Genomic DNA, 13,039 nt, shown 5'->3' with positions numbered 1-13,039 from the left:
ACTGGATTACATGGTACCAGCAGCAGTTTAATACCTGACCAAAACTACTGTGGATAGTAAACATTAGCGCTCCAACGCCATCGGTGAAAAAATTAATAATATGCATCGAGAAAAGAGAGTATGGACAATATTTAAACTAGTCTCATTATCTGACTATCTATAATAATAAAACGACAATGGAAGTTACATTTGTGTTATCATCATCATCATCATCATCAATAATAGTCTATGCATCTTTGTTCTAAAAAATTTTCATAATTATCACGACTCCAAACTTTACTATTTTAAAGGGTAGCACTACAAGATATGAAAGAATAAGAAGAGAAATGAGCAAGGTGAAGCGTATTTGCTGAGAGAGAGAGAGAGAGAGAGAGAGAGAGAGGGGGGGGGGAATCTAGGTCATGGAGAAAGACGGTGAATGGCGGGACTGACGGAATGAAAATGAGAGGGCACAGTGTTTTCAGTAATGAGAGGGTACAGTGTTTTCAGGATCAAGTATAATTATGAAGTATTGTACTTTTATGAGATCAGTAAGGTGAACAGGTAATGGCTAATGAGTTTGAAGTCACTCTCTCTTTATCTCTCTCTCTCTCTCTCTCTCTCTCTCTCTCTCACTCACAAAGTCAACCACTATTAAATCGTAGAACAATGTGACAAAATGCATTTATCCTATGTGTAATTAGGGGAAGAACGCCGTCCCAATGACAGTATGTTATGACAGCATCCTAAAAATTATGGGTGGATAACGGAATATAATTAATTGGAGACCTTCTCAGTTGCGCAACGAATTAACTTGGGAAGTTTCATTCAGATCCATCAAGAAAGCTAGGAAGAAATAACACACACACACACACACACACACACACACACACACACACACACACACACACACACACACACAGAGGCAGGCTGAATCTCTCCCAACGGTATATGGAGAGTTGCCGAAAATAATACAATTCTGCTTTGCAAGACTGATAATGGAAAAATAGCATGTTAACTACTAACCATTACAATGTACTTCAAAAGCCACACGTGAATACCATATGTTAATGGTTGGAAACCTTTACGATTCATCGGTAGCACAGAAAAAAAAAAATCCATCCATCCTCACAGCGGAAATGGATTGATATGTGCTGTAGATAGATCCATCTCGGAAGTAGCACTATTTACTGATAATGCAGACCCATTGTCAGCATGTGACATACATGCCTACGTATATATATATATATATATATATATATATATATATATATATATATATATATATATATATATATATATATATACATACAAGCCGACGCATGCAAGCATGTTGGAGCCTTTAAAAACGAAACGAATATATATATATATATATATATATATATATATATATATATATATATATATATATATATATATATATATATATATATGTGTGTGTGTGTGTGTGTGTTTCACCCTCCTGATCGGGAATCGAACCCGAGACTTTTAGATAAAAGTCAGACACTGATACCACTACAGCACGGCGTGATAAAAGCTGAGCCACCTGAATTTTTTGACGAACCATGTAAATCCATTATGGAAGGACATATTTCAATCACAACTTATTAGGATTATTGCTCAGCCCCACGCAACTTGGCGAGTGATAGCAGTTTTAATCTATCCCAGACACAACACGAGCGTCTATTTATATATATATATATATATATATATATATATATATATATATATATATATATATATATTATAGGCGTCAGAGCCTGCTCTCAAGGCCCAGTAGTCTTCCTACATTCCATACACCTCTACATGCCACCACTTCTGGCTAACACCCACCGTCCATATTGAATACATGCCAGGGCTGTCTCCATACAGGACTGGTGTGTAAGTATTAGCGGGGGTATTTTTACGACATGTCGGCGGGTCTTCTGGTAGATTAGTAAAGTGTGCTTTATATGAAATTCAAATCCTTAAACTGTTCCCTGTCCCAACGGGGATTTGAACCTGGGTCCGGTAGGACTGCAGGCCACATCACTACCGATTGAGCCACCGCCTCCCCCATTATGTTATATGTTGCAGATGCCATCCACCACGCCGTGGTGGAGTGGCATCAGTGCCTGACTTCTATCTATAAGTCTCGGGTTCGATTCCCTTTCAAGAGCGTAAAAAACAATTGTACACACGCGTGTAATGTCTCTCCAACATATATATGTATATATATATTTACTTATTTATATTTACATATATACTCATATAAACTGTTTGTAAGAACGAAAAATTAAGAGTAAAACTTAGCCTTGCTCCATTTTCTGCCAATTTGCCACGGTAACAGCGAGGGTGGTAGTTACATTTGCATAGGTTAGGGAGTGACAAGGCTCACGACCTAAGTTTGGAGAGCCTGATATTCATTCACTCCCCAGAACTGCCTACCTGAAGTGCTGCCACGGGGAAAAAATTGTTCCTTAAATACCCGTGAAGTGCTTTCGATATATATATATATATATATATATATATATATATATATATATATATATATATATATATATATATATATATATATATATATTCTTACACATTCACGGTTTTATGACTCATTCCCAGGTGCAAAATAATCTGACCCAAATATAATTACAGTACTAAAGACGACACTACATAGATATGGTTAATGATACAAGGATTAATACTCTGAGTGTCGAGTGATTAAATGCTGCACTGGCTGATTAAAATAATCTAGCTTTAGTAGGAATAGTGGCCGCGACCATTAAAAGGTTAAATATCTGTGAATGCTGTTTTTAAAAGTTCATAAAATCTTACTATATATCTGGTACTTACACTTTTTAAAGTCCATATCTGGGAAGTCTGTATCTTAATCTCTCCCAGTGATGACCTATTTTAAATTTTTTTCTTGCTTCTACCGGGCATTCTCCTTAGGACAGACTTATTGAATTATCCCCCCCTCTACTTTAGCTTGGCTTTAAATAGTCCTTTCTTAAGTTTGAATGCTGAGTTGTAGGAAAAGATAAACACCTGAATTTGATGCTAGTCACAAAGAAGTGCAATGGACAGGTTGTACGAGTAGACCTATAACACTGGCTTCCGCCTCTCATCTACGAGAAATAACCAACTTAAGGACGGAAATCTGTGCCAAGTTAAATCGAAAAAGCTATAGGGATGTCAGAAATTGCTTTCGCTGATCCCTTCACTGTAATAAGTCTCCCTAAATTAAATGGAGTCATTTGGAAGTAAAAATAATATAGAAAATACGTCATCTGACTGAAGGAGTTAAATGTATAAAGAAAATTTTATATATGCTTGCCCTTCCATACCGAAGAAGTTATATTCATTTTATTTTTTATTATTACCAGAAAGTCTAACCCCAGTAGTTAAAAAAAAATCCATAATACGGTGAACAAAATTCTCTGGATATAATGAAGAACGAGGCTGAAAATAATGTCTTGTTGCCGAACTATAAGTCCTTATGTTGACAACAAAAATCTTTTATGATTTTGGAAATCTGTTTCATAAAAACATATATTTTTAAGTCTACGTTATATATGTTTGTGAAATCTCTGCTACATAACTGGGAAGTATGTTTCATGCATATGCAGTCCAATCAAAATAAATTTACGTGATATCATTGTTAAATATGTTGGTGGAGTATGTGTTATAATTGTGAAGTCTTTTTTGTCCTCCTCCTGACAAAGTCAGAGAAAGTATTCATTACAGAATTGTGAAATTTCACATACGTATGTGTCTTATAGTGAACTGGTGCCTTTGGATAGGTAGAATGCTGTGCCTTACGTAGTTTTTATGGTTATGGTAATGTGTAGGTGGTGGGTTAGTGCCCCACCCCGTAAAAAGAACTACCGGTAACTAAAGAAGCAAATAAAGCGCCTCGGACCAGGAAGGACCATACGTTGACGACTAAGGAACGAACAAAGGACATTCTGAGGGTGGGAATTTGGAATGCGAGAGGAGTGAATGATGAAGTGAAAGAGAGAGAGATTGTTCAGGTGCTTGAGGATGCAAAAGTGGATATATGTGGATTGACTGAAACTAAATGGATAGGTGAAAGGGTGAGAGAATGAGAATATGGTTTAGGTATATGTGCGGGAGTCAATGAGAATGAGAGGGCAAGAGAGGGAGTATGTCTGATGATATGCAAGAAGTGGAAGGAGAATATAAGAGAGTATGGAACAGTGGGTGCAAGGATTGTATGGGTGAGGATGAAAGTAGGTATACAAGCGTAGGCGATTGTATGTGTGTATGCTCGGACAGAGGACCGAGTGGCAAGAGCGAAAGATGAGTTTTGGGCGAGAGTAAAAGCATGTACGGACAAGTTTGAGAGGAGCAAGAGAGTGCTTTTGATTGGAGACATGAATGGCAAAGTTGTCAATATACGAGTGGATGGTGTGCCAGCTGAAGTAGATGGGAATGGTAGTGCTTTGACGGACATCTGTGCTGGTAAGGGGTTGGCAATAGCCAACACCTAGTTTCGGCATAAGATGATCCACCGGTATACATGGTGTTACGGAACAGAGAAAGATAATGTACACTTTAAGTGAGAATACTAATAATCACTACTGTCCCGTAAAGTTCCAGGTTCAAAATAAAAGAGTTAGGTAAAATTACAAGTTAAAGTTTAATGCTCAAACTAACAACAAAACATTCAGGACTCATAAGGATAATGTAATGGCAAAAAAACAGGTTAAATATATGGTTAACTGCAATAGACTCTATTAACACGAAATTAGCAAGAGTAAATTTATCTAAGTCAGCCCTGATAAAATGAGAAAGCAGGATAATACTCAGTGAATGCAAGATATATTATTACAGATACAAAATATTAGTAATGATGGCTGACAATAAGAACCTTACATGAATTACAAAAACCTTACTAGGCCTAAGAATTAACCTTATGCTACACAGTACAAGAAAAAATGCAACAACAGTTATACTCAAATTACACACAACTGCTAGATGGTTGGAGATTTCCTGAGCACTCACAATAGTAACAACTGTACAGGGGAGGACAGAGATGTGAGCAAAATGAGGAGTAGATCTAAGTGGCAATTAATGTAGAGACTGAGCTCATTATATAGGGGCTGGCAGAGCTTGATACAACTTGTAAGAAGGACGCGCAAATGAAGCCATGGGGACAAAGAGTTGACAATCCTGCTCTGAACAACAGAAAGAACGACTTACTCTACTATAAGGGAGGATGTGCTGGGGAGTGAGGTAGAACACGCCCGTGATCAAACATGCAGCATACTGTACGTTAGAATTACACAAAGGATGATGAAATCATAGGCTATATAACACCTCCCCACAAAGAAAAAGAAATTTACAAAGGAAATTTCTTATTACTCTAAAACAGTCTGTCTAACGTCTAGATAAGCAATCTGGAATAACATTTTCTTTCCCCTTGACATGTTGTATGTCTAATGACTACTCCTGAAGAAGTAGACTCAATCTTGTCAATCTCTGATTTTTATCTTTAAACTTACTAAGGAATTTCAGTGGGTTATGATCGGTATAAATGACTATGGGGTCAAAACCAGAACACAAATAAAATGAAAAATGCTGTAAACCCAAAATCAAGGCCAAAAGCTCTTTCTCAATAGTTGAGTAGTTCTTTTGAGGTGGAGTGAACTTCTTACTGTAATAAGATACAGGGTGTTCAATACCCTGATCATCCTCTTGCAGCAAAACAGCCCCAGCTCCTGTATCACTTGCATCAACAGCCATCTTAAAAGGCTTAGCAAAATTTGGAGTAGCAAGCACTGGCTGACTTAATAGGATAGCTTTAAGTTTGTTGAAAGAGGATTCACAGTTATCGGCCCAGACAAATTTAACTCCCTTTTTCAGTAGGTCTGTAGGTGGTGATACAAGAATTGAAAAGTTAAGAACAAATCTCCTGTAATAACCTACCATTCCCAAAAATCTTTGTAGCTCTTTCCTACTTTTAGGTCTGGGAAGATCACTTATAACCTGAACCTTAGCTCCTGGTGGTGCAACATGTCCATCACCAATTACGTACCCAAGGTACTGAACTTTAGCTTGACCAAACTCACACTTTGATAAATTAGCTACAAGATTAGGCTGAACCAAACGCTCAAGAAATTTACTGACATGGCATAGGTGATCTTTCCAGTTGTCACTGAAGATTAATACATCATCAATATAAACAACACACCCTGCCAAACCCTCTGTTACAACATTCATGAGCTTCTGAAATGTGGCTGGTGCATTCTTCATACCATATGGCATTACAGAACATGCAAAAGTCTTTCCTAGTGTTACAAAACATGAGATCTCCCTAGCACGTTCAGTCATAGGTACTTGCCAGTATCCCTTTAACAAATCAAACTTACTTATGTACCTAGCCTTTCCGATTTTGTCTATGCAATCTTCCACGCGAGCGAGAGGGTAAGTGTCTGTTTTGGTTATCTGATTAACACGTCTGTAGTCGATGCAAAGCCACTGTGACCCACCTGGCTTAGGGACTAGAGTGACAGGAGAACTCCACTCGCTCTGACAGATCTTCTTTGATTTTTGCATACTCAACATGGGTTTGCTTATCTTGCTTGTAAGTTGTCCTAAATTTTACTCTATAGGCTTCAGGAACAAGCTCATAGGCCTTAAGAATCAAGCTCTTAACTACATCATAATTATCAGATTGATCCTGAGGCAAAGACGCATAATATACTTGAGCTTTACTGGTGAGAACAGTTTAAAGGAGTACTGGCCACTACTTTTTGGGCCAATTAAAACCTGTAGCTACCCTCTCAAACAACTGAAAATACTTTGTTAAATCAGATTCATTAAAAGGAGGGACAAGTTTAACATTTTTAGCCACATCCAAATCATCAGAGCTAGATGATCCAGTTCCACCTTGTTTCATGCGATACTCATGGTCTGCCTGAATCCTAGCATTTTCAACTTGTGCCTCAGCCTCCTTAGCACGAGCCTGAAACTCAGCCTCCTTAGCATGAGACTCCGTCTCCTTAGCCTGAGACTCAGCCTTCTTAGCACGTGCTTGAAATTCAGCCTCCTTAACACGAGCCTCCTGCAGGGCTAGCTGTAACTTAGCTAATTCAATCTGCGTTTGCTCATTTGGAGGAGTAACATTAAACAAGCTTTTATTAATCATGCCAACATTTTGATCTTTAGAATGATGAGAGTGAACTGCAATTCCCAATTGTTGAGCAACAAGCTTAAGTTCATTCTTTGTTCTGTTTTCTACATCACACACTGTTTGCACATTTGACAAAAAATCTTTGTCTTCATCAAGCGTAGTAATAGTAGACATCATGAATAAATCACAGTCACAAAATATCAAGCAATATCCTTATGATAATATCCTGAATATCCTGATAAGAGGTCGCCAAATTTATGTTACGGAACAGAGAAAGATAATGTACACTTTAAGTGAGAATACTAATAATCACTACTGTCCCGTAAAGTTCCAGGTTCAAAATAAAAGAGTTAGGTAAAATTACAAGTTAAAGTTTAATGCTCAAACTAACAACAAAACATTCAGGACTCATAAGGATAATGTAATGGCAAAAAAACAGGTTAAATATATGGTTAACTGCAATAGACTCTATTAACACGAAATTAGCAAGAGTAAATTTATCTAAGTCAGCCCTGATAAAATGAGAAAGCAGGATAATACTCAGTGAATGCAAGATATATTATTACAGATACAAAATATTAGTAATGATGGCTGACAATAAGAACCTTACATGAATTACAAAAACCTTACTAGGCCTAAGAATTAACCTTATGCTACACAGTACAAGAAAAAATGCAACAACAGTTATACTCAAATTACACACAACTGCTAGATGGTTGGAGATTTCCTGAGCACTCACAATAGTAACAACTGTACAGGGGAGGACAGAGATGTGAGCAAAATGAGGAGTAGATCTAAGTGGCAATTAATGTAGAGACTGAGCTCATTATATAGGGGCTGGCAGAGCTTGATACAACTTGTAAGAAGGACGCGCAAATGAAGCCATGGGGACAAAGAGTTGACAATCCTGCTCTGAACAACAGAAAGAACGACTTACTCTACTATAAGGGAGGAGGGGGGAGTGAGGTAGAACACGCCCGTGATCAAACATGCAGCATACTGTACGTTAGAATTACACAAAGGATGATGAAATCATAGGCTATATAACACCTCCCCACAAAGAAAAAGAAATTTACAAAGGAAATTTCTTATTACTCTAAAACAGTCTGTCTAACGTCTAGATAAGCAATCTGGAATAACATTTTCTTTCCCCTTGACATGTTGTATGTCTAATGACTACTCCTGAAGAAGTAGACTCAATCTTGTCAATCTCTGATTTTTATCTTTAAACTTACTAAGGAATTTCAGTGGGTTATGATCGGTATAAATGACTATGGGGTCAAAACCAGAACACAAATAAAATGAAAAATGCTGTAAACCCAAAATCAAGGCCAAAAGCTCTTTCTCAATAGTTGAGTAGTTCTTTTGAGGTGGAGTGAACTTCTTACTGTAATAAGATACAGGGTGTTCAATACCCTGATCATCCTCTTGCAGCAAAACAGCCCCAGCTCCTGTATCACTTGCATCAACAGCCATCTTAAAAGGCTTAGCAAAATTTGGAGTAGCAAGCACTGGCTGACTTAATAGGATAGCTTTAAGTTTGTTGAAAGAGGATTCACAGTTATCGGCCCAGACAAATTTAACTCCCTTTTTCAGTAGGTCTGTAGGTGGTGATACAAGAATTGAAAAGTTAAGAACAAATCTCCTGTAATAACCTACCATTCCCAAAAATCTTTGTAGCTCTTTCCTACTTTTAGGTCTGGGAAGATCACTTATAACCTGAACCTTAGCTCCTGGTGGTGCAACATGTCCATCACCAATTACGTACCCAAGGTACTGAACTTTAGCTTGACCAAACTCACACTTTGATAAATTAGCTACAAGATTAGGCTGAACCAAACGCTCAAGAAATTTACTGACATGGCATAGGTGATCTTTCCAGTTGTCACTGAAGATTAATACATCATCAATATAAACAACACACCCTGCCAAACCCTCTGTTACAACATTCATGAGCTTCTGAAATGTGGCTGGTGCATTCTTCATACCATATGGCATTACAGAACATGCAAAAGTCTTTCCTAGTGTTACAAAACATGAGATCTCCCTAGCACGTTCAGTCATAGGTACTTGCCAGTATCCCTTTAACAAATCAAACTTACTTATGTACCTAGCCTTTCCGATTTTGTCTATGCAATCTTCCACGCGAGCGAGAGGGTAAGTGTCTGTTTTGGTTATCTGATTAACACGTCTGTAGTCGATGCAAAGCCACTGTGACCCACCTGGCTTAGGGACTAGAGTGACAGGAGAACTCCACTCGCTCTGACAGATCTTCTTTGATTTTTGCATACTCAACATGGGTTTGCTTATCTTGCTTGTAAGTTGTCCTAAATTTTACTCTATAGGCTTCAGGAACAAGCTCATAGGCCTTAAGAATCAAGCTCTTAACTACATCATAATTATCAGATTGATCCTGAGGCAAAGACGCATAATATACTTGAGCTTTACCGGTGAGAACAGTTTGAAGGAGTCCTGGCCAATACTTTTGGGCCAATTAAAACCTGTAGCTACCCTCTCAAACAACTGAAAATACTTTGTTAAATCAGATTCATTAAAAGGAGGGACAAGTTTAACATTTTTAGCCACATCCAAATCATCAGAGCTAGATGATCCAGTTCCACCTTGTTTCATGCGATACTCATGGTCTGCCTGAATCCTAGCATTTTCAACTTGTGCCTCAGCCTCCTTAGCACGAGCCTGAAACTCAGCCTCCTTAGCATGAGACTCCGTCTCCTTAGCCTGAGACTCAGCCTTCTTAGCACGTGCTTGAAATTCAGCCTCCTTAACACGAGCCTCCTGCAGGGCTAGCTGTAACTTAGCTAATTCAATCTGCGTTTGCTCATTTGGAGGAGTAACATTAAACAAGCTTTTATTAATCATGCCAACATTTTGATCTTTAGAATGATGAGAGTGAACTGCAATTCCCAATTGTTGAGCAACAAGCTTAAGTTCATTCTTTGTTCTGTTTTCTACATCACACACTGTTTGCACATTTGACAAAAAATCTTTGTCTTCATCAAGCGTAGTAATAGTAGACATCATGAATAAATCACAGTCACAAAATATCAAGCAATATCCTTATGATAATATCCTGAATATCCTGATAAGAGGTCGCCAAATTTATGTTACGGAACAGAGAAAGATAATGTACACTTTAAGTGAGAATACTAATAATCACTACTGTCCCGTAAAGTTCCAGGTTCAAAATAAAAGAGTTAGGTAAAATTACAAGTTAAAGTTTAATGCTCAAACTAACAACAAAACATTCAGGACTCATAAGGATAATGTAATGGCAAAAAAACAGGTTAAATATATGGTTAACTGCAATAGACTCTATTAACACGAAATTAGCAAGAGTAAATTTATCTAAGTCAGCCCTGATAAAATGAGAAAGCAGGATAATACTCAGTGAATGCAAGATATATTATTACAGATACAAAATATTAGTAATGATGGCTGACAATAAGAACCTTACATGAATTACAAAAACCTTACTAGGCCTAAGAATTAACCTTATGCTACACAGTACAAGAAAAATGCAACAACAGTTATACTCAAATTACACACAACTGCTAGATGGTTGGAGATTTCCTGAGCACTCACAATAGTAACAACTGTACAGGGGAGGACAGAGATGTGAGCAAAATGAGGAGTAGATCTAAGTGGCAATTAATGTAGAGACTGAGCTCATTATATAGGGGCTGGCAGAGCTTGATACAACTTGTAAGAAGGACGCGCAAATGAAGCCATGGGGACAAAGAGTTGACAATCCTGCTCTGAACAACAGAAAGAACGACTTACTCTACTATAAGGGAGGAGGGGGGAGTGAGGTAGAACACGCCCGTGATCAAACATGCAGCATACTGTACGTTAGAATTACACAAAGGATGATGAAATCATAGGCTATATAACACCTCCCCACAAAGAAAAAGAAATTTACAAAGGAAATTTCTTATTACTCTAAAACAGTCTGTCTAACGTCTAGATAAGCAATCTGGAATAACATTTTCTTTCCCCTTGACATGTTGTATGTCTAATGACTACTCCTGAAGAAGTAGACTCAATCTTGTCAATCTCTGATTTTTATCTTTAAACTTACTAAGGAATTTCAGTGGGTTATGATCGGTATAAATGACTATGGGGTCAAAACCAGAACACAAATAAAATGAAAAATGCTGTAAACCCAAAATCAAGGCCAAAAGCTCTTTCTCAATAGTTGAGTAGTTCTTTTGAGGTGGAGTGAACTTCTTACTGTAATAAGATACAGGGTGTTCAATACCCTGATCATCCTCTTGCAGCAAAACAGCCCCAGCTCCTGTATCACTTGCATCAACAGCCATCTTAAAAGGCTTAGCAAAATTTGGAGTAGCAAGCACTGGCTGACTTAATAGGATAGCTTTAAGTTTGTTGAAAGAGGATTCACAGTTATCGGCCCAGACAAATTTAACTCCCTTTTTCAGTAGGTCTGTAGGTGGTGATACAAGAATTGAAAAGTTAAGAACAAATCTCCTGTAATAACCTACCATTCCCAAAAATCTTTGTAGCTCTTTCCTACTTTTAGGTCTGGGAAGATCACTTATAACCTGAACCTTAGCTCCTGGTGGTGCAACATGTCCATCACCAATTACGTACCCAAGGTACTGAACTTTAGCTTGACCAAACTCACACTTTGATAAATTAGCTACAAGATTAGGCTGAACCAAACGCTCAAGAAATTTACTGACATGGCATAGGTGATCTTTCCAGTTGTCACTGAAGATTAATACATCATCAATATAAACAACACACCCTGCCAAACCCTCTGTTACAACATTCATGAGCTTCTGAAATGTGGCTGGTGCATTCTTCATACCATATGGCATTACAGAACATGCAAAAGTCTTTCCTAGTGTTACAAAACATGAGATCTCCCTAGCACGTTCAGTCATAGGTACTTGCCAGTATCCCTTTAACAAATCAAACTTACTTATGTACCTAGCCTTTCCGATTTTGTCTATGCAATCTTCCACGCGAGCGAGAGGGTAAGTGTCTGTTTTGGTTATCTGATTAACACGTCTGTAGTCGATGCAAAGCCACTGTGACCCACCTGGCTTAGGGACTAGAGTGACAGGAGAACTCCACTCGCTCTGACAGATCTTCTTTGATTTTTGCATACTCAACATGGGTTTGCTTATCTTGCTTGTAAGTTGTCCTAAATTTTACTCTATAGGCTTCAGGAACAAGCTCATAGGCCTTAAGAATCAAGCTCTTAACTACATCATAATTATCAGATTGATCCTGAGGCAAAGACGCATAATATACTTGAGCTTTACCGGTGAGAACAGTTTGAAGGAGTCCTGGCCAATACTTTTTGGGCCAATTAAAACCTGTAGCTACCCTCTCAAACAACTGAAAATACTTTGTTAAATCAGATTCATTAAAAGGAGGGACAAGTTTAACATTTTTAGCCACATCCAAATCATCAGAGCTAGATGATCCAGTTCCACCTTGTTTCATGCGATACTCATGGTCTGCCTGAATCCTAGCATTTTCAACTTGTGCCTCAGCCTCCTTAGCACGAGCCTGAAACTCAGCCTCCTTAGCATGAGACTCCGTCTCCTTAGCCTGAGACTCAGCCTTCTTAGCACGTGCTTGAAATTCAGCCTCCTTAACACGAGCCTCCTGCAGGGCTAGCTGTAACTTAGCTAATTCAATCTGCGTTTGCTCATTTGGAGGAGTTACATTAAACAAGCTTTTATTAATCATGCCAACAATTTGATCTTTAGAATGATGAGAGTGAACTGCAATTCCCAATTGTTGAGCAACAAGCTTAAGTTCATTCTTTGTTCTGTTTTCTACATCACACACTGTTTGCACATTTGACAAAAAATCTTTGGCTTCATCAAGCGTAGTAATAGTAGACATCATGAATAAATCACAGTCACA

The sequence above is a fragment of the Coenobita brevimanus genome, chromosome 2 (assembly GCF_032717465.1).
Source record: "Coenobita brevimanus isolate Jiangsu-jjx chromosome 2, ASM3271746v2, whole genome shotgun sequence".
NCBI classification, from domain to species: Eukaryota; Metazoa; Arthropoda; class Malacostraca; order Decapoda; family Coenobitidae; genus Coenobita; species Coenobita brevimanus.
This window is presented reverse-complemented; position numbering follows the sequence as displayed.